The sequence below is a fragment of the Osmia bicornis genome, chromosome 2 (genome assembly GCF_907164935.1).
Source record: "Osmia bicornis bicornis chromosome 2, iOsmBic2.1, whole genome shotgun sequence".
Lineage (NCBI taxonomy): Eukaryota > Metazoa > Arthropoda > Insecta > Hymenoptera > Megachilidae > Osmia > Osmia bicornis.
The window spans coordinates 1,896,510-1,916,181 of record NC_060217.1 but is presented as its reverse complement, the minus strand read 5'-3'; the positions used below and the strand labels follow the sequence as shown (position 1 = coordinate 1,916,181).

Here is a 19,672-nt window from a genome sequence, read left to right as displayed (position 1 = left end):
TCGTATACTCTGTCTTTTGAATGCAGGTTTTCATTTCTACCGTGTATCTTATCGCTTCTGCACGTGGATCTTTTTTACAGTTAAATCGATTATGATTTGTTTTTGCCATATTCTTTCTTGCGTGATGCATCTGTTGCAGAGTGACAGGCATGTAATAATAAAATTAGACGTTCAATCAAGTTGTAACTACTGGTCGTTTACATTAATAAGCGAAAAGTTGCAAAGGGAACTAGTATGTGACTGTATTGGTTGTAATGCCGACGAATTTTGTTCGGTGATGGCTGGTAGAGTTTACCTGTTTGTAACGTCCCAAAGTGAGACACTGTTACATACTGCACTAACGTGTAGGTACAAGGAGAGCGGTTCCCGCAGAAAGCGACTCGTGTGTTATCTGGAATATAGGTTAGTGTGGTGCGCGGTTAAAGGGGTAGACACGGGTAATGCAGCGAGGTGACATTACCGGCAAAAATGGGCCTATTAATGGGTTTACGGGAATCGGTTATTTGTCCTTATATGAGAAGATCTTGAGCTGGGTGAGGGCTCATTCGAAAGAGGAAGGTTCAATGCAGGGCGGTCAACTCATGGTTTAACGAGATTGTGTCCATATTTAATAATATCAGTGTCCAAAGTAGAAGAAAAAATCGACAAAATGCAGTTGCGGAATTGAAGCATTTTTAGGCCACTAAAAGAGTTTTGTGACTCAAACGATGACCTGAACCCTCTGCATTGAACCTTCCTCTTTCGAATGAGCCCTCACCCAGCCCTAAGTCCTCTCATATAAGGACAAATAACCGATTCCCGTGATTGCATTCCCACAGACGAGTTCCGCCATTATCTGGATAATACAGAGCAAGTCACGTGACAAATTTAGTTCAGCTAGTAGTTATAAGGTGGCGACAAACTAAAAAGGCTGCCGCCCGCCTGGATTTTTCACAGCGCCTCATAACAAACCTCGCCCCATTCAAACTATATCGTGTTTGGTATCATTTTAATCCGACAAATTTCACCAATGCGCTAGTAAAAGTTTCAATACAAAAAAGTCAAAAATAAAAAAGTTTTATAATTGAATTAGTATTAGTCACACCGATACTCTCCTCGACTGTCTGTCCCTTTCTACGTTCACGCTTGGCTGGTCATCGCATGTAATTCGAGATTCGACACCTCGGCTGGATATATGCAACGTCTGGGTCCCAATCTCTATTGCATTTATTAGTCCCTCCATTTATTAGTTCTAATAGTACCATAGTACTTTTTTATGCAGAATGTTTCAAATAGTTGACACAAGTAAAAAAAAAATGCAATTCCATTTAAATAAAAAGTGGATTTGCATTTTTTGAGTGCATCGTTGCATTCACGAAGAAAATGAAATCACAGAAAAATAGACATTATCATACCATTGAACTTTTACATAAACAGCTTTTTCCTATCTCTTACCAAATTCAAGATATAACCCGTCCCAATTGCATGACGTATCCTGTATACTTTTATTAATTAAGAAACATTTATTTAAAAAAGTTAATAACTTTTTCTAAAAATAATTCTCAGATTGCACGTTCCTTCGGTTCCTCAGAGCAGACATATATTTTTCAGCAGCGAGGAGTGCTACGGTGCACTATGTAAAACCCACGCGTTTGGTCAGTCAGAATTTTTATCGGAGCGGGACAATTCTATCATTTGGGTTGAAAGAAGGATAGCATGATCACCGTACATCTCACTCTAAACGCACGCCAATGTTTCGCTTTCGTTCTTCAGGCGTATCGTCGCGATGCCTCTGGCGAGATGAGCGTTTGAATGTGTTTGTAAAAATACTTGAGGCGCTATTGCCTTCCTAGATCGTGTTGTGCGAACGCTAGCTGAGAATTAAACCTTTCAAGTTCGTACCAGACCACGCAAGTGGCTCCACCAGGCTCAACGAAAAAACTGCTGTAATACCGACGTCCCAAATCGGAGAGGTCACGTGCCGTGTCTACCCCCTTAATGGAGATATCGGTATTAATTGACAGAAGAAGAAACTTGCATTTTGTAGGTAAAGAATATAAGAAGATTAGCATATAAAAGTAATGTAGAATTATTTTACTCTATAGATATTACAATAGTGAAAATTTGTTGTAGAATTGTTAGGTATTCTACTATGCGTAACTGATAGATAGACAGATTATAGATTATACAAATAATTAAAAGGTTAATGAGATTGTATTAAAAAAATATCATTCCACAATACAAAATTAAATTCTTACGAAATACTCTGATTACTTGCTAAAAATCTGTACTGTAAAAAATAGTCTGAAGAGATTTTGAAGTATAGATCTTTTTTTGCGGCTATAAAGCAGAAGTAATAAAAATAATGTTTTTCAACGTTTTAATGTAAAAGAAAGTTGATTCCATGAGAAATAGAGTTAATCAGTGCTCAGTTACTCCAAAAATTAAATGCAATGCAATATGTAATAGCGTGACCTGAGGACTTGTGTAAAATAAATAGAACATGATTTCTATGTTGCTCGTGTCAAAAGGGTTGAAAATTACAAGCGCTTCATTTTCATCTATCCTATTTCGTAAACACTTTTGCTACCAACACTTTTGCGACTACGGTTGTCGGCCTCAAGATATTCAAGATACGGGGTACCAGTAGATATGTATTACGATCAATTATAGTCGTTTAACATAAAACATTTATATTTCGAAATAGGAAGCATGCAATGGAAAGTTAAAAATGACAATCCAAACGAAGTTGTTCATTCTGAACCAAACTTAAAAAGTTAACTGCTCTTAGTCAGTTAAATCATCTTTAAGACATTTGCAACACTTTCTTTGATTTCTAGAATCAATCATTTTCTCTGGCATAATGCCTCCTTTCTTTTAGGTAATCATAATTTTTTTTTTTAATAACAAGCTTGACAAGAAAATAAAACACAAATGTTTATTATTCAGTACCTAATGTAGTGCAATCTTTTTGAAAGATTATAAACTGAAGTGTCTTCTATCTATTTACTCTAATGCTACGTATCTAGTAACTTCAATGACTGATTTATGAATCTCTTATGGATGGGGAATTGGAAAACACCAGAGCATATTTCAAATTATGTTTGAAAATCTTTGAAATTCATTACTCGCATATCTTATACTATGTAACTAATTCAATGTTGAAACGTGAGATTGAAAGGCAGCCGATATTACATAAGATCTTGTTTGAAGTGTGAACGCAGCTTAAACGATGCGATGGAGCAAACGTGTCGGGCGGGCGGACAGGCGGGCAGACAGGCGGACAGACAGAAGCTGGAGCACCTGTCTGTCCCTCCACTCGTGTGTTACGTGTAAAGAGGGGCCGGCACTGGGTACCCGGTGCCGTGGTTCAGTACCTCGTGCACGCTCACGCTGATAAGACCTTGTTCTAATCACACGTCACCTAACTATACCGATAATCGTACGCGGACACGCTACGTTTGACGCAATTCCTTCCTTCCTACCTAAGTACTTACCTAAGTGTTGCTGTATCGCACGCATTCCGTCCGCTTCGGTTCTCTTTCTCGCGTGTTACCAACACACTTATAAAGCCTTCTTGATCCCAATAATTCGTTGAAATCTTTGGATCTTTCACGGCAATTCGCCCTTGCATATCTCGTTTCTTGCCCGATCGGACGCATACGTAATTATCTTCTCGCGCGATCTTACGATAGTCACGTACCACCTGTGCGCGTTTACGGCAAATACGTGCCGGATGCAAGGGGTGGTTCGTTTTGCGCTCCGTTACCCGGTTCGAAGCGCGTGTGGCTCGTGACTCGTGGCTCGTGGCTCGTGGCTCGTGGCTCGATTTCCGTTCTGACGGGCTCCTATCGTCAACAACTTTCAACCAAGGGAGGTCGTTTCCGTGAACACGAATCTGCACCACCTACCTCTCCTTTAGTATTCTCACGACGTTCGAGCGTTAACGTTGCTCTCACGCAACCAACCAACCGACCACGTGTTCTCCAATTCACCTCTAATATTCGATTCCTCGAACGGTATTGCGAGTAATTCATCACGTGCTAACGGCGGACATACGTCACCGTGGAAGGTTATTGCACCCGTTTTTGAAGGTCGAGGATTGGTCGGCGGAGAAATTGGGTGACCGGTGTTCGTGTAAATTCATCTGTGTACCGAGGAAACCAACCTGTCCACTATTCGATGGCATGGATTCTCTGGTGTTACGTAACGCGGAGAAAGAATGAGAATTCTCTTTCTGATTTGTTTCGAAGCGTGTTGGTGAACTCAATAAATACCACGTGTTAAACGGTCGGTATCGAGGATGCGAGCTTCTGTTTGGTTGGGAGTTTAATGAAGTTTGCTCACCAATGAATTCTACGAATTGTGATGGGAAGTGGAGCCCTTTTAGTGAAAGCGAAATCATCCGCTTAGTGTTTGTGAAACCGTGAAACTGCGAAATCACTTATGTGACATCTATTACCTGCGACAGGTAGATCGTAAAATCTTCTGTTCGTTTTGTTACGGGAGAAAAACGACCGGTGATTTCTCGACACGCGAGTGCGGCTTTCGTAGAAAACCTTGTGGTATCGGCTTTTAGAAATCCCGTTACGTCTTCTGTTCAGTGCAATCTGTTGGATTAAAGGGAAACCTCCGCATGAAATTGGTAAGAATTTAACTTTTTTTCTTGTTTCTGCTTTATCGTTCCTTGTAATCTTCAATTGATAATACTTCTCTATCTACCACCTGTGGCCTCTATATCAGCCGGTTTACATCTTGTAATTTTCATCTTTCACCATTATTTTTTATTCACCTATTATTAATTATTTACGTTATTCATAGCGGGTATTTGTTATTTTAACTGCTACTGTTTGCTATTATTGCACTTCGAGATACTTTTTAATGTTTATTTAAATTACAATGTAATTGAATTTAAATATCGAAATACATTGATTACTTGTAAAGTTTTAATTTGAATAACAGATTTTGGAGCAGTAATTTATTCCTATCAATTACCAGTAGAGTAATTAAAATGAACTAAATTAGCTCGCTGATTCCAAATAATTTGACGCTTGCATACTGAATTCTTTAAAATAAGCAATTACGTACAATTTACATCAGTTTCTTTCTATTTATGTGAAGAAATAATTACTCGAACGAAAATCTACTTTTGAATACAAAATTATTTCTACCTTATCTAAATAATACCGCAATTTATGTTTATTGATGATTCAAATACAAATGTTTCTTCGTGAAAACAGTTGAAAATTATTCGTTAATCGTAAATGAGATATTATTCGTCATCCATCAGATATTTGTTGTTTGTAAATCTGCTAAATTCTGATTTGAACCGTACTCTTGTTTGAAATTTTCAGATTTAATCGTATAATATTTTAAATAAAAAGCAGTTCCGAATGTCAGAAAACTTGTTTTTCATTAACTTTTAATTATAGTTTACAATTAGCAAAGGATTCGCGTCATAATTGATAGTAGGTATGATATTTGTAGTTTTTAATAGCTATGAAACTATTTCAATTAATTACTTATCTTTATTTCATTATTTCACACTTTAATTCTTTCAATGACAGTACTTTTAGTTATTAAACTATTCAGATATTTATAAAAGTGTTTTTTTTTCTTTTGGATTTACATACATAATCGAAAAAAATAAGTATTTATGAGATTTCTTAGTTTTTTCTCGTGTTCATATACATATAAAATGAATCACATTTATGATACAACAGAATTACTTAACTTCCTAAAATTCTTATTCTTTTTTGATTTAATCATACGAGAGGTTACCTTGAATTTAGAAAAATAAGTTAAATTATTAGTTTTCTTATTTCATTAATCATTAGATTTGATTATTATTTACACGTTCGTTTTTAGAGTTATAAAATAACATATGTAAGTAACGCATAATACATATCTAGAGCCCACGATCATGGACATAGTGTACTTACACACTTATGTGACGAGTATTAATTTTAATCTTGATGATAATCAAGCATGATCGCAGCACATTATGTTGCTCATAATAAGCCAGAAGGGGTAAATTCAAGATTTATGAAATCTTGAAGAAGTTAACTTATATTGTTTAATAAAACAGTTTTTGTCAGTATTTAAATTTCATTCGATTTTAATATTTCCTATGTCTGACTGTTTATGAAATAAAATAAATTACTTAATCACACGTAGTTACTGTAATTAATAAGAATTTCAGTGAACTTATTTCAATTACTTCAACAATTAATAAAATAGAAGGCTGACACGTAGTGAGAAAATATGCAATTAATTTTCTTCCTATTTTTGCTTTTAACTGCTCATGTAATTGAATAAAATAAAATAAGAATTATAAGAAATTAGGTAATAATTAAATCGCTAAAAAATAGAATTTTAGATAAGCATCATGAATATAATAGAATATAATAATGAGTATATCAGTCTACGTTACGGCGTGGTAGTTTACTTATATTTCACCTTGGCACACTTTTTAGCGTTTCGTTCATTATAATAAAAAAAGAGTACGATTGCAAGGTAATACGTACTATGGCATATGTACCTACTATGTAGTATAGCGTTTTAAGAAATGAGCGTTTTATGCAAATTTTACGTTTCCGCTGTACATGTAATTTATCTTGCTCGTTATATTCGATTAAGAGTGACTTAAATGCACTTTACATCGAACTAACCGATTATCATATTGTCGATAATTAGAAAGAAGGCGCATTTACCTGTCAGAAAAAGTGTTAAATATCGAAATTACATAAGAGACTTTTATTATCAATTCAGGATGTATACACCGCTGGAACCTTTATTATAAAAAAATATGTATTCACCTATGTATTTTTATTTCCACTGAAACGACCAAATTTCTCATTTTTAGTGTAGATTGAAAACGTACCTACATAAAAATTGAAGATTGGTGAGATCATTACTTTATTTCGGATTTAATTTTGATTGCTTCGCAGTAAAAACAAATGTACAGGTAATAAAGAGGTCAAAATCAAATCCTTGATAATGATATGATAGAAAACATAGTAAATGAAAGAAATAATTTTTTCTAACGTGTTAAAAAACGATGATCAATAATAAGCAGAAAATATCTGTAATAGCCAAATTGAATAGACCAATCTTTTGAATTAAAATTTTAATAATCCCCAATTAAAGGCGATTGATTTGTGAAAAAAAAAATGATTACAAAACTATTGATAATGACATCATTAAAAATATCTATGGAATTTGGATTAAAATCTTAATATATCACTACGATTGTTATTTAAGGATAAGAAAATGTGAACTTTGATTTTTCAAATTTAAGCAAATATTTTGAATTGAAATTGAAAAATTTTTTGAGAAAGAAATGGATAAATTACAGGAATGATTGTATTTAATGATAGTAAATGGCAAAACCGTTTCTTTTTATTTATTTAATAGGTTTTTACATATTAAGTAACCAATTTTAAAACATCAGAAGTTTAACATAATTTGATGACATAAAAATGCCATACAGTAACACTTATTTCATGTGATTATAAAGCTTAAGGGGACTTCAGATGATATTTAGGAATTTTTTTTCCTTAAAGTATACAACATGTTGCGTACGCGTTTCTATTCGATTGGATAGATGAACTCGTACTTTGCATGCCGACTTAATTTTGTGCGAATTGTTATATTATTTTTAAGTGGACTGTATGGTTGTTGATGGACAAATCTTCGTTTTATTTGTCTTACAATGCTTGCTAGTCGAAAATGATCTGTTTGTTTCGCTGTCGTATCGTTCTATTTATTTTGTACGCTGAGGCGTTTACAAAAATAATCGTGAACGCAGATTCGCTGTTGGGGGAAAGGAGGGGGTGGTGTCGAAAACTAGAAGGGTTGAAACTATTTCCTATAAGTATGAATTTTCATCCCTTCCCAAAGATCATCCGAAGTTACCGATCGTACCAATTCAATAAGAAAAAGAATATCAACAATATTTCGAATCGGTTTGTAATTTTTTTTTTGTGAGAAAAACGCGTTTAAAGTTTTGTTTTTCATTCTCATGTTTATTGGATCAAAATTAGATACTGTTCCAGTGATATACCGTTAGTCAACTATTCCAGCACCATGTAGGACTCCTTCTGATTTCAAAAGCAAGCTTCATGTCTGTTGATGAAAAACTTCGCTTAACATTTGGTAAAGATGGCTACATAAATCTTTCCTTAACTATCGAACATAAACAGTTTACAGGAAGATTATTTAAAAGTCTTGTGTAGTCACTTTTGATATAATACATTCGTTATACATACCTCTAAATGAAAGATTCGCTTTCGCGTATATGTAATGATGTTTCAAAATAATTTTGATTAACGAGTAAAATATAATTTCTTTTAATACGTTACAATTATATGTGAAAACGACATTACCTATGGAATCATTTAACAGTACATAGACAACACGCGATACGTTGAAAACAAAGAGGTGTAGTTTGTAAAAAAGTAGTAAAAAATGCGTATTATTTCAGCGATAGGAGAACAATATACCTGAGCTAACTGTTTATCCTCTCTTTTAAAGGGTGTCCTTATGACTTAATGAGAAAAAATGTGTGAAACTGTATCGTGGCAACCCTTTTGTCGGCGCAACGCGCACTCATGAATGTTAACGAACCGTGCAGCTAAACTCGTACAATGCATAATAATACGATTCCCAGCTCAATTTCCTTCAAAACAAAACAAACTACACTAGCTTTGCGTATGCACACGCAGCCGATCTAAGATTTAATGACCGTGGTCGTCTCTTTGGAATTTTTGATTGCAATCGTCATGGGAACTAACCATTATTCTCTACCTGCCACTATTAATTAGTAACTAATTATACCACGTAAGAATACACGCGTTAAGCGCGAAAACGAACTGTCAATTTCATCAACGATCAATGCTAGATATGTAGATCGAAAAGTATAATGAATTTGCAAGGACGTTTTCATGATTTCTGAACAGCTTCCGTGTGAAAGTTGATTGTTTATCAGTAGAAGATGTACACAATAAATAATGACTTCATTGTCTTACGTTACTTATGTTGTACATATATGGAACTTTGAGGTCATCTAACTTGTTTGCTGAGCGTGTTGCACCTATAATAGAATGATTCTCGGTAATACTACATTGCACATTATAATTAAAGATGACATGGTAAACGATACCTATATGTAAGTGTTAGAAATGAAAATTGTCAATAGAAACAAAATAAAAAAACATCAGTATACGTATTTGTTGATTATGAATAACTTTTAGATATTTATGATTAATAATATTTTGAAACACAATTTTTAATAAAATTTTAAACAACCAATATGAGTGATAGATCGTACGATAAAATTGAAATGAAAGATTCACGTTGAGAGTGTTGCGTACGTCAAAGTTCACTTATTAGTAGGCGCATGCTAACATGTTTCAAAGATAAAAATAAGGAATCCCTATTGGCTACCAGCTACGTTCAGCTAGACAAGCAAATGCACCGTGTAATTCTTTGTTGGCGAGGGTCGTTCAAGTATAATTCATTCATCATTGACGTCTTTGAAAACAATACGTGAAGAGGCGTGTAAGAAAAACTGAGGGTGAAAAACGAGAAATAAACGTTTGAACGGCTCTTTGTCTGCGGTAGAAAGAGGCAACATTGAAATCTCAATAGAGAAAATACCTGGAAATTACGTGGAAAAAAATACCTAGTGGCAGACGATCATTATGGAAACTTTCCTATCATATTTTGTGCACCTTGCTTCGATAATAATCAAGGATTCGCTTGTTGAAAACTTTACTGTTTTCTTTACCATCTACTTGTCTGACACAGTTTCTTTTGATTTTATTTGATTTTTGCCTGAAATTATTTCTATTCTACACTTTTTGTGATATTGCAAGAATTGCATGTCTAGCAGAAAAGACAAAATATTATGTTTCATTATAAAATTTTTGTATAACATCAATTTTGTTTTTTAATTTTTAATTAGAAATATTATATACTATAGTAATTATGTCTGTTTTTCTTGTAACTTGAATTCTTAAATATTTAAAATTAAAAATAAAATCCTCAGAGACTGAAATTAAAAACAAAATATAATATACATACACATATTTTTCATTTTACGTACCTAATTGATGCGCATATTGAAATGGATTCATTTCTGTTTACATTGAATAACTAATTTAACAAAAATTTTCTTCAATATCTTCGATCTTTAGTTTTATCGTTAAGTCAGTTGAGATCGTTCATTTATACGATAAAATAATTTTTAACAAAAAATACAACCGACTTCGAAATACGCTGAAAAGTGTAAAATAATTTATATTTTAATTTACACAACTACGTGACAATTGTTAATAAAATTTCTTGCTGCATTTTAACAAAATGCGCTAAAAAGTTTAAAATAATTTCTATTTCATTTATACCAATACTCCGCAGCTATTAATAAAATCTATTTAATCGTTAAATAGTATACATTTCAACCTTTTCGGAGGCGGCGCAAAATTAAACACTTTTCTTCTACTAGGAAGATCCTAGTTCAGTCGTCTCCCCCTGTGGCTCGGGGGGCTTAGAATACGGCCACGGTATCCCCTGCCTGTCGTAAGAGGCGACTAAAAGGGGTCACACAGAACATACACACATGTACACATACACGCACACACACACGTACACATACACATATACACAGACGAGTGGACCCTAAAGGTATAGATTGAGTGAGAATTAAAAGTATGGAAGAGAATTTAAGAATGTAAAAGTATGGCGAAAATATGTAAAGTAAGATAAAGCACAAAGATGACAAAATGCGCGGGAGTTTGGGGTTGCCAGCATTCTGCCAACCCATCTCCCTAGGCGCGGGGACGCTACAGTTCGTTGGGCAACAAGAGGACACAAAGTCCTCAAAAGCGCCGACCCCTAACCCCTTCGTGGATGCAAAGGCATCCACAAGGGGCCAAAGGGTGAAAATTTAGGATTAGTTCAGTCGTCGGCAACCTATGACTCACGGGTCACCAAGTGACCCATTTGATAATTTCAAGTAAACAATAATGCACATCAGAAGTGCTGCCAACTTCTGATAGAATCGTTACAATTACAAATGTTTTCAGCCGTATCTATAACGTTCCGTATTTTTTCTTACGACTTATTAATTACCAAGCTCGCCATACCGCAATCAAATCGTTATTGGCAGCATCGTTTATTCGGGTATATTTAATTTCCCACCGTCTCCGAAACGGTTGAAATGTATTTAGTATACTATTTAACGATTAAATAGGTTTTATCAATAGCTGTGGAGTATTGGTATAAATGAAATAGAAATTATTTGATACTTAGATAGATAACTTTATTTCATGCCTTTCGGCTTTGAAAGAGGGTTTGGCACGTGATTGCGCCTACAATATTCTATAAATTATATACAATAATATTGCCCGTGAACTTCAGATCTTCTGTTTCTGGTCTATCTCCTTCCTTCTTCGGATTATTTCCCTCATCCATTTTCTCCGCTGCTCTTGACCCTGCAAAATATTCCACCTTGTTAATTCATTATCCCTTCTCACTTCCCTACATTCTTTTAATAGTTGTTCTATTGCCTCCTCTCCTTGTCCACACATTCTGCAGACGTTATCCTCTTTATTTTTCCAGTATCTATTGCCTCTTTCTTCATTCTCACATCTAAACCTTGCAATTCCTGCCTTTATACTCTGCTTTCAGATAATAAGCTCGGTTTTCCTCCCTTATTTCTCTGTATTTTCCGTTATACCTTCCTACTACTATTCTCTCATAGAAAGATTGACACTGTTCTGTTTTGTCTGACTGTAAAGGTGGGTACAGACATGCAACAGAACACAGTAACGTAACTCCGTCGTGTATCAAGTGTGGACACCACACCGTAACAGCGTAACATCGCAACGTCTCATCAATTGTCAGTTTTTCGCCGTCACATCAAAGAAATGTTACACTTTCACATGAGAGTTGGATCGCGGGCCACGGGAGCTCGTCCGAATCTGCCCGACTGTACCCGACCGAACCCGTAATATCGGGTACCCGCACTTTCTTAGCGTTCGACAATGACCATATCTTCTCTTTGCCGATCATCATTCCTCCGGCTTGTCCTCTCAGCTTCTCTCTTAACGATAAGTCCGCCGTATATAGCGAGAATAAGGTAGGGCTTAATGGGCATCCTTACCTTAATCCTTTCGTTGTCCAAAACTTTTCGGATACTTTCCTATTAACTCTTATCCTATTTTCTGTTTCTTTGTAAATTTCGTTGATTCTCGTTCTTAAAGTATTACTTATTCCCTTTTCCTCCATAATCTTTCTGTTTCTTTCTGTTTACTTTATTGAAAGCCGCTGTTAGGTCTGCAAAGAAAGCATATACCTTTCCTACTTTCTCTTTGATTTCTCTGTTTACAACATATGGTAGTTCAGTATAAAAATGTTGTCCATTGTGCTTCTTTCTTTTCTGAAGCATGCTTGCGTCTCTGGTATGATTTTCTTCTCCTCTAGCTCTTCATTTAATCTGTTCTTCAGAATCATCGCGTTATCCCTCTCTAATTCTTTACATCATCCCTGTCTCGCTTCTTAAATATAGGGCTAATTATGTCTACTTTCCATCTCATTGGCATTCCGTCTCCCCTCCATATTTTGTTTATCAGTGTTGTGATTCTAGTGATTCTTCTTCCTCCATATATCCAGACCTTGTTTTCTAGGCCGTTTTCTCCTGCTGCTTTCCTATTTTCAAATTCTTAATTTGTCTCTTCTCTTTTTGTTCCGTTATAATTTTACTTGGATCCTGTTGTTCTTCCGTTTCCTCTAACCTCTCTTCCATTTGGTCTTTGTGTTCTTTTCCTTCTAATAATAATTTCATGAAGTGTCTTCTTCAGCCCTTACTTTGATTACTTTGTTTGTTATTCTTCTTCTTCTTTTCCTTTCCCGGTTGATACATTTCCATATTTCGTTAGTGTTTTTAATCTGTTCTATTTCATCTTCTTCTTCTTTCTTCTGTTGTTGGTTCTTCTTCTTCTCGCAGAGTTTCTTGAATTCTTTTCTTTTTTGAATGTATGTCTCTTTTTGCCATTTTCCTCTTCTCCATTTTCTCAGCTCTTTTCGCGTTTCTCTTTTTTCCTCTCTGCGTTCTTCATCCTACCATTTCTTGTACCCTAGTTATATTTTCGTTACCTTTACTACTTTCTTGAGTACCATCTCGTTGATTTTGTGTACCATCTCCTCCATCATTTCATTTGGATCCTTCTTTTCGAATTCAATTTGTTCCACTTCCTCCTGGTAGTGTCTCTTTCCTTCCTCCGTCCAAAGCAGTCTCTTTCCATAGCTTTTCTTCTTGTTTCTCTAACCTGGTTTCTCCATATACATATTTCTAATTTCAGTGGTAAATGATCTGACTCTATCCTGTCTTCTATCTTGAAACTTCTGAGGTCTTCAAATTATTTGATACTTTTTAGCGCATTTTGTTAATGCAGCAAGAGGTTTTATTAATAATTGTCACGTAGTTGTATAAATAAAATATAAATTATTTTACACTTTATAGCGCATCTCGAAGTCGGTTGTATTTTTTGTTAAAAATTATTTTATTTCACACTTTTTAATGGAACGAGCAGTATTTGTAGGATATCGTAAGGTGGTTTTGTGTTTTCATTGGTTATATAATAACCACGAACCAAAAAAACGTATATTGATCGAATTTAGATGGTTAATAAAAATGTTTGCAACTGGGATCATCGCGGAAATATCTCCTACTATCGTAAATGTGAAAGGTTTCATCGCGATCGGTGCATTCCTTGCAAAGTAACACCGAGGAATAGGGTTATTGCTATAATAATAGTTATTAACAATAACAAATTGCATAAATTTTTACATGTGACGTCATCGTGGAAATATCTTCTACTAAATGTGAAAGTACATTCCTTGCAGAGTACACGCTGAAAAATATAGATGATGTTTTTTGCAATAAAAGTCGTTACGAATGAAAAAATGAAAAATATTTTTTTTACGGGACGAATCGGGAGACATACTCTACAAGATACAAAAGGTTTCGTTCTGATTGGTCCATCCGTCTCAGAGTAATCAGTGAATATATATGTATATATACAAAAAAAAAACAATAAAATAAAAATAAAAATAAAAATAAAATATACTGATCGAATTGAGTAACCTCCTCCTTTGTCGAAGTCGGTTAAATTATATTCGCTGTTAAATTACAGCTTACACTAATTCATTAAACAAACCGTAACCGATTCAATCAATTACGTAATTCAATTGAGTACTTAACGATACAAATGTAGATATCGCGTGTCGCGTGCTGCATACAAATGCGGCTTATAATTTAAGAATTAATTGGCAATTATCGTACTCTCCATAATATCAAGTCTTTTATTAATACTAATACTTCGATATACCAATATTAAGCTGTTCATTCTAATTATTACAATTTGATGCTTATTGGTTTATTTAAATTAACATAATTAGAAAATTAGGTAATTAAATAGAAGAGGGGTTCCCTCACTGATTTTGATGACCTTTAAATATGTCGTTAGAAACACTATTTTCAGCCACTTTTTCTTGTACACAGAGTGTCCCATTTTAATCAATAAATGGGATTATCTCGAAAATTATTAGTTATTTGAAAAAATGTTTCATACGAAACTTTTTCTGTATCGAGAGGGACCTATTCCAGTATTTGTCTGTAAATGTACGCATGAAGGTCATCTTAATTTTTTTTAAACGGAATTATATAATTTCTTATGCACTATTCGATGCATCTTGGTATTCTGAATAAAAATGTGTTAACCTATTTATATCAGAAAACTATTACTTTGGGAGATATTATGTGAAGGGTTATGTGAAGGAAAAGGTTTTTAGCCGTCAGCCGACAAGTATTGAAAATATGAAAGGGAGAATATCTAAGGCATTCAAATGTGTCACTCTGGAAATACTCATGAATGTGCAAGCTGATAATTAAGCGACCCATTGAAAAATGTATTGATGTGGAGGGTAACGTATTCGAGCATTTGTAGATACATAAATTATGTACTGAATGTTTGCTGCTTGACTGTTTTCAGTTTTTTAAAATAAAATATTATAAGGTATAAGTTGTTGCAATTCTATCATTGTTCTCTACATACTAAAAACAAAAATTCCACGTGTCATAGAATATTACGCGAGTGTACACTTATGTAATTAATAATGGAGATTTGCAAATTTTATTAAATTAAAATATCTCCTAAAATAATAGTTTTTTCGACATAATATCAAGATGCATCAAATAGTGCATAAGAAATTATGTAATTCCATTAAAAAGAAATAAAGATGACCTTCATCTTTAAGGAAACAGGAACATATGAAACGTTTTTTCAAATAACGAATAGTTCTCGAGATAATCGCATTTATTGATTACAATGGGACATCCTGTCTACATGTTACCATCGTTCTGCTTTAATTTGTAAGTTTTTTCCAAAAATGAATGGGACAATCACAAGTATTGTTCCCTCGCTTCACTAGCTCCAGAAAATTGTAATCTAAACGAATACATACTAATTTCACATACGAGCGAAATGAGCGAGTGAATTTTTGAAGCAAAAGTTTGGGCTAAAAATCGACTTCCTTTTGCTCTCATGAAGGATCGAAAATTTGTTCGTGCAAGCAAATAACGTGCACAGTTTTCTCCTCTTCCCCTTATCATTAATAAAACTAATTAACAGTAGGTATCTTTCCTGGCAACCGTGCGTTCAAGCGTAGGTAATTTTGTTTAAAAAAGAACGGATTATCATCGTTCTTGATTTTGTGATGTTTCGATTTTAATGTAGGAAATGCTTCGAAGACAATCCACGTAAATTTAAACTTGATGTATTTTTAACCTTTTAATTGGATATGACGAGTTAACTTATCATAGGTAATACATTTGCCAAGACGAGGAAACAGGCGCTTTGGTAGATTATCTCTCCAGTTAAGAACAGGTAAAGGCCTCTTCAGATTTTATTATAATAATACATATACTCATGTATATGACGTTGGCGTATTAAAAATAGGGTATGTAAATTATAGCTAATATCTTGAAATTAAAAACAAATTTGTCTCATTAATATTATATTAACTTAAGTATCCAATACAAAACTTAAATTGAAAAATGCAGCGATTATAGGTATTCAGTGGTGTTCCGTACTGTAAAAGACCAATTTCACTGCGGTATTGAACATGCTGAGAATGTTTCTCATTTCTTTTTTAAACAAGTTATTTATACCTATGGTCAAAGTATTGGATAATAAGTATGCAAAAAATTTCAAATCTTATTAAATTATTCACACGTGTGCCGAGCAAACTCTTCTAACAAGGGACATTACTCAATCGACACACGCCGATTTTGATGCCCTTTGAGTATGATATAGAACTCAAAAAAATATTTGACACGTATTTTTTTTTACCGGTAATCGACCATACTGAAGGGGTGAAAATAGCCCTCAAAGTTGGGGGTGCAAAACATATTTTCTTGGATATCTCAGGAACTATTAGGTATAGGCGAAAATTTCAAAATGGAATATATGTGTTTTTGAACAGCAAATTTTTCTATGTAGCCACCTTTCTGATAAATTTATTTGTTTAAAAAATATATTGAAAAATAATTTATTTTTGTCATTTTTTTCACCCTTTCAGCATGGATGATTGCCGATAAAAAAAAATACGTGTCAAATATTTTTTTGAGTTTTGTGTCATACTCAAAGGGCATCAAAATCGGCGTGTGTCTATTGGGTAATGTCCCTTGTAAGTGAAGAAAAATATAAAGCTTTGGCAACAAAAAAATGAAATCTATGTTTATAGCCATTATTCATACTATAATAGTTTAGAAACATTTGTCACATGCATTATACACACCTAAAAATTGCCGTACAACCGCGGAACAAATTTATCTAAATTTTTTCATTTATCAGAATGATAAATCGAACCCGGTACCATAGAAATATTCATTAACTAATGTTTTGATTTCCGTACTTCTCATTATCGTTGAATTAATCAGAGGTTCTGTCTGGATCCACTGATTAATGGTTTATTATGGGCAAAATTATTCAACCAGTGTACATACTCTGTGTATACCTGTAAACACAGCAGATGTAAAATGCTAAGTAAGTTCAAAATAGAAGACACGACTCCTTATCATAATAAATGTTCGTGCTTCAAAGGCATTTTGAAGTTGGTCTCATGCCTGTTACACAACTCGATCAATTATGGTTGTCCTACAAAAGTCGGCCTGGAGAAGTGAGAGTTCTTCTGGCATCGTTTCTAGGTACCACGATGGCGTGTCTGAAACTTACTTATTTTTATTTAACTGTTACGAAGCACGAAGGAATGTATATCGTGCGAAACATTACATTACGATCAATCATAATTGTACGAATGTCTCTGACCCGTTTATTACGTGCGAGTAATCCTGTGATTGTCAAGGTACCAAGAAATGTTAAAACTAACTGAACGGCTTAATTATTAGAGACTTTTCTATTAGCTCGATTTAAATTAATTTTACTGATATGTAATTATTTTCTTACTAAGCCATTACTTATCAGTTATTCTTATCTGTTTTGTTTGTCATTAATACTAAGGTCACGAGACAAGGTAACTTACTTCTGTTGCGTTTTGTTCATTCTGAAGTACTATTAATTAGTATAATGAAAAATTTATCAATCACTTATTTTGTATATACCTAATAAATAAATATGAATTTTATCGACAACACGTGTATATAGAATTACCTAATTAAAATATCTAATAAGAGTTTTAATCTCTTTATTTTATCTTTCACAGATTTTACAGTTTGTCATAAAAAGAGTTCAGATATTGCATTGCAACCACTTTCAATAAAATCTTTCAACATTTCACCATAATAATAGTTATCATTAATCCGTGTCTAAATCCATCGATTTACGGGTCAAATAAAAGAGCACGATCTTGAATGTCATTTCTTTTTATTTTAATTTCAGCTTTTTCACGAAAACCTCCAAATATGCACTTCACCATGATTCATTTACGTTTAATTAAATATTTAATATCCAAAGATATCGTTAATCAATGTTTAACACCCATCGATCAACCACTTAAGTGAAAGAACATGATCCTAAACAAGAATTTTACTATTCCTTGTTTGGTAGCCGTAACGGAAAAGCAGTCTAATTTTTCTAACGATCAAAACTTGAAGACAGTTACTAACGGTAGACACTTTGAACTTTCATTCATAAAACGGCAACCCGCGGACACGGCATTACTCTCAATCAGATTGGAAACCAGTTTCAGACACGCCCGTTTCAGAGTAATTCTTCATTACTTTTACCGTGTTTAATACCTAACTTCCTAGCCGTTGGAATATCTATTACGTCAAACGATATTTCAAGGCTCATTTCCTTGCATTCAACCCTCGTTCTATGTCCACGCCTTAACATGGACACGAAGTCGGGGTTGCCGGACAGTCGCGTTATTCAAATAATGTTATACCGACGATTCGACATGTTTCACGGATCTCCGATGATAAATATCACACTGTTGAAAATCCTTTTAGACGTCAAATTAATTGACACTTATTGCTTGTGTAATGCTAAACGATAGATGCTTGAAAATCTATGATTGCAACTAGAATATTTCGAAAGTGGTATCATTAAATACAGAAATCTTTTGTGTAATTATTAGATAAGTGCAAAAGTTCTATTTCGACAACTGTATTTTAGTAGTTTTATTTATTTTCTATATGTATGTATATTCTTCATCTAATTCAATAATTCGTTTCTACATATTTCCTTATCAATTGATTAATACTTGTTGAAAAGAAATACTTGATCCTTAACTCTTTCAGCTCTGAATTTTTTGGTACTGAAAAAAAAAATTCCTGTGGTGCAAAATATTGTTTATAACTGTTATAGACACTTCTTTGCAGAATTTAAACGAGTTTTCACCATAGGCGTAGAAATCAGAACGTTGCGTCGCGTCGCGTCGTGGCAATTACCACCACCAGATTTATTACGTGTATAATAGGTACAGCAAAGCTCTAAATCTGAAAGTGATAAGTGCTATCAGCAGGGCCGAAAGAGTGAACATCTATGAAGTTATCAATAGCTCGTCCAACCCGTCCTAGGTTCACCAAAAAAGTAGGCATTAAAAAAAAAAAAAATAAATAAATGAAAATTTCCTTAATTATGTTAAACTAGTTAATTTGAAATATCTATTTGATGTTATAAATTTGTAATTACAAATACCCCTACCGCAATGCTAACGTATTTACATATGTATAATACTGCGCTAGAAAGGTAACTGATAGGATGGCACAGGGGCAAGAGGTGAAGACAAGCATAATGGAATGTTTTCAAAACAATTGAGTACTCAAACAAATCACATGCGTGAAAAACGACATGCTGGAGACACGTGATTAGGATCGGTGAAAGTATGTGTAGAGAGTAGGCTGGATACACACTATCGGTTCGGTCACGGTCCGGTCACGGTCCGGTCTCGGTCCGGTAAAATATAGTACAATGTAAATCTTATGAGCGTATTCACACCTTCCAGCTCCGACCCGATCACGCTCCAGTCCCGCTCTGATCTCCCTAACCTAGCCCGGTCTTGATCACTCACGAAGAATATTTTCCTGGAGCGTGACTGCGCTCCCTCGTTTGAAACGCTTCAGCTCGTACATTTCCATCTTGTCTTCGTAGATTGCTTACATGAT

The 19,672-nt window shown here is 34.2% G+C and overlaps 1 long non-coding RNA gene across 1 annotated transcript in view; it reads left to right on the top strand.

Annotated features, from left to right (window-relative positions):
• Nucleotides 1–3,375: 3,375 nt before the first annotated feature.
• LOC123989282 overlaps nucleotides 3,376–19,672 on the top strand; it is a 104,898-nt gene continuing 88,601 nt past the window's right edge. Inside the window, exon 1 of the long non-coding RNA XR_006830507.1 lies at nucleotides 3,376–4,624. This is a non-coding gene — a long non-coding RNA (uncharacterized LOC123989282). The remainder of the gene's footprint in view (nucleotides 4,625–19,672) is intronic.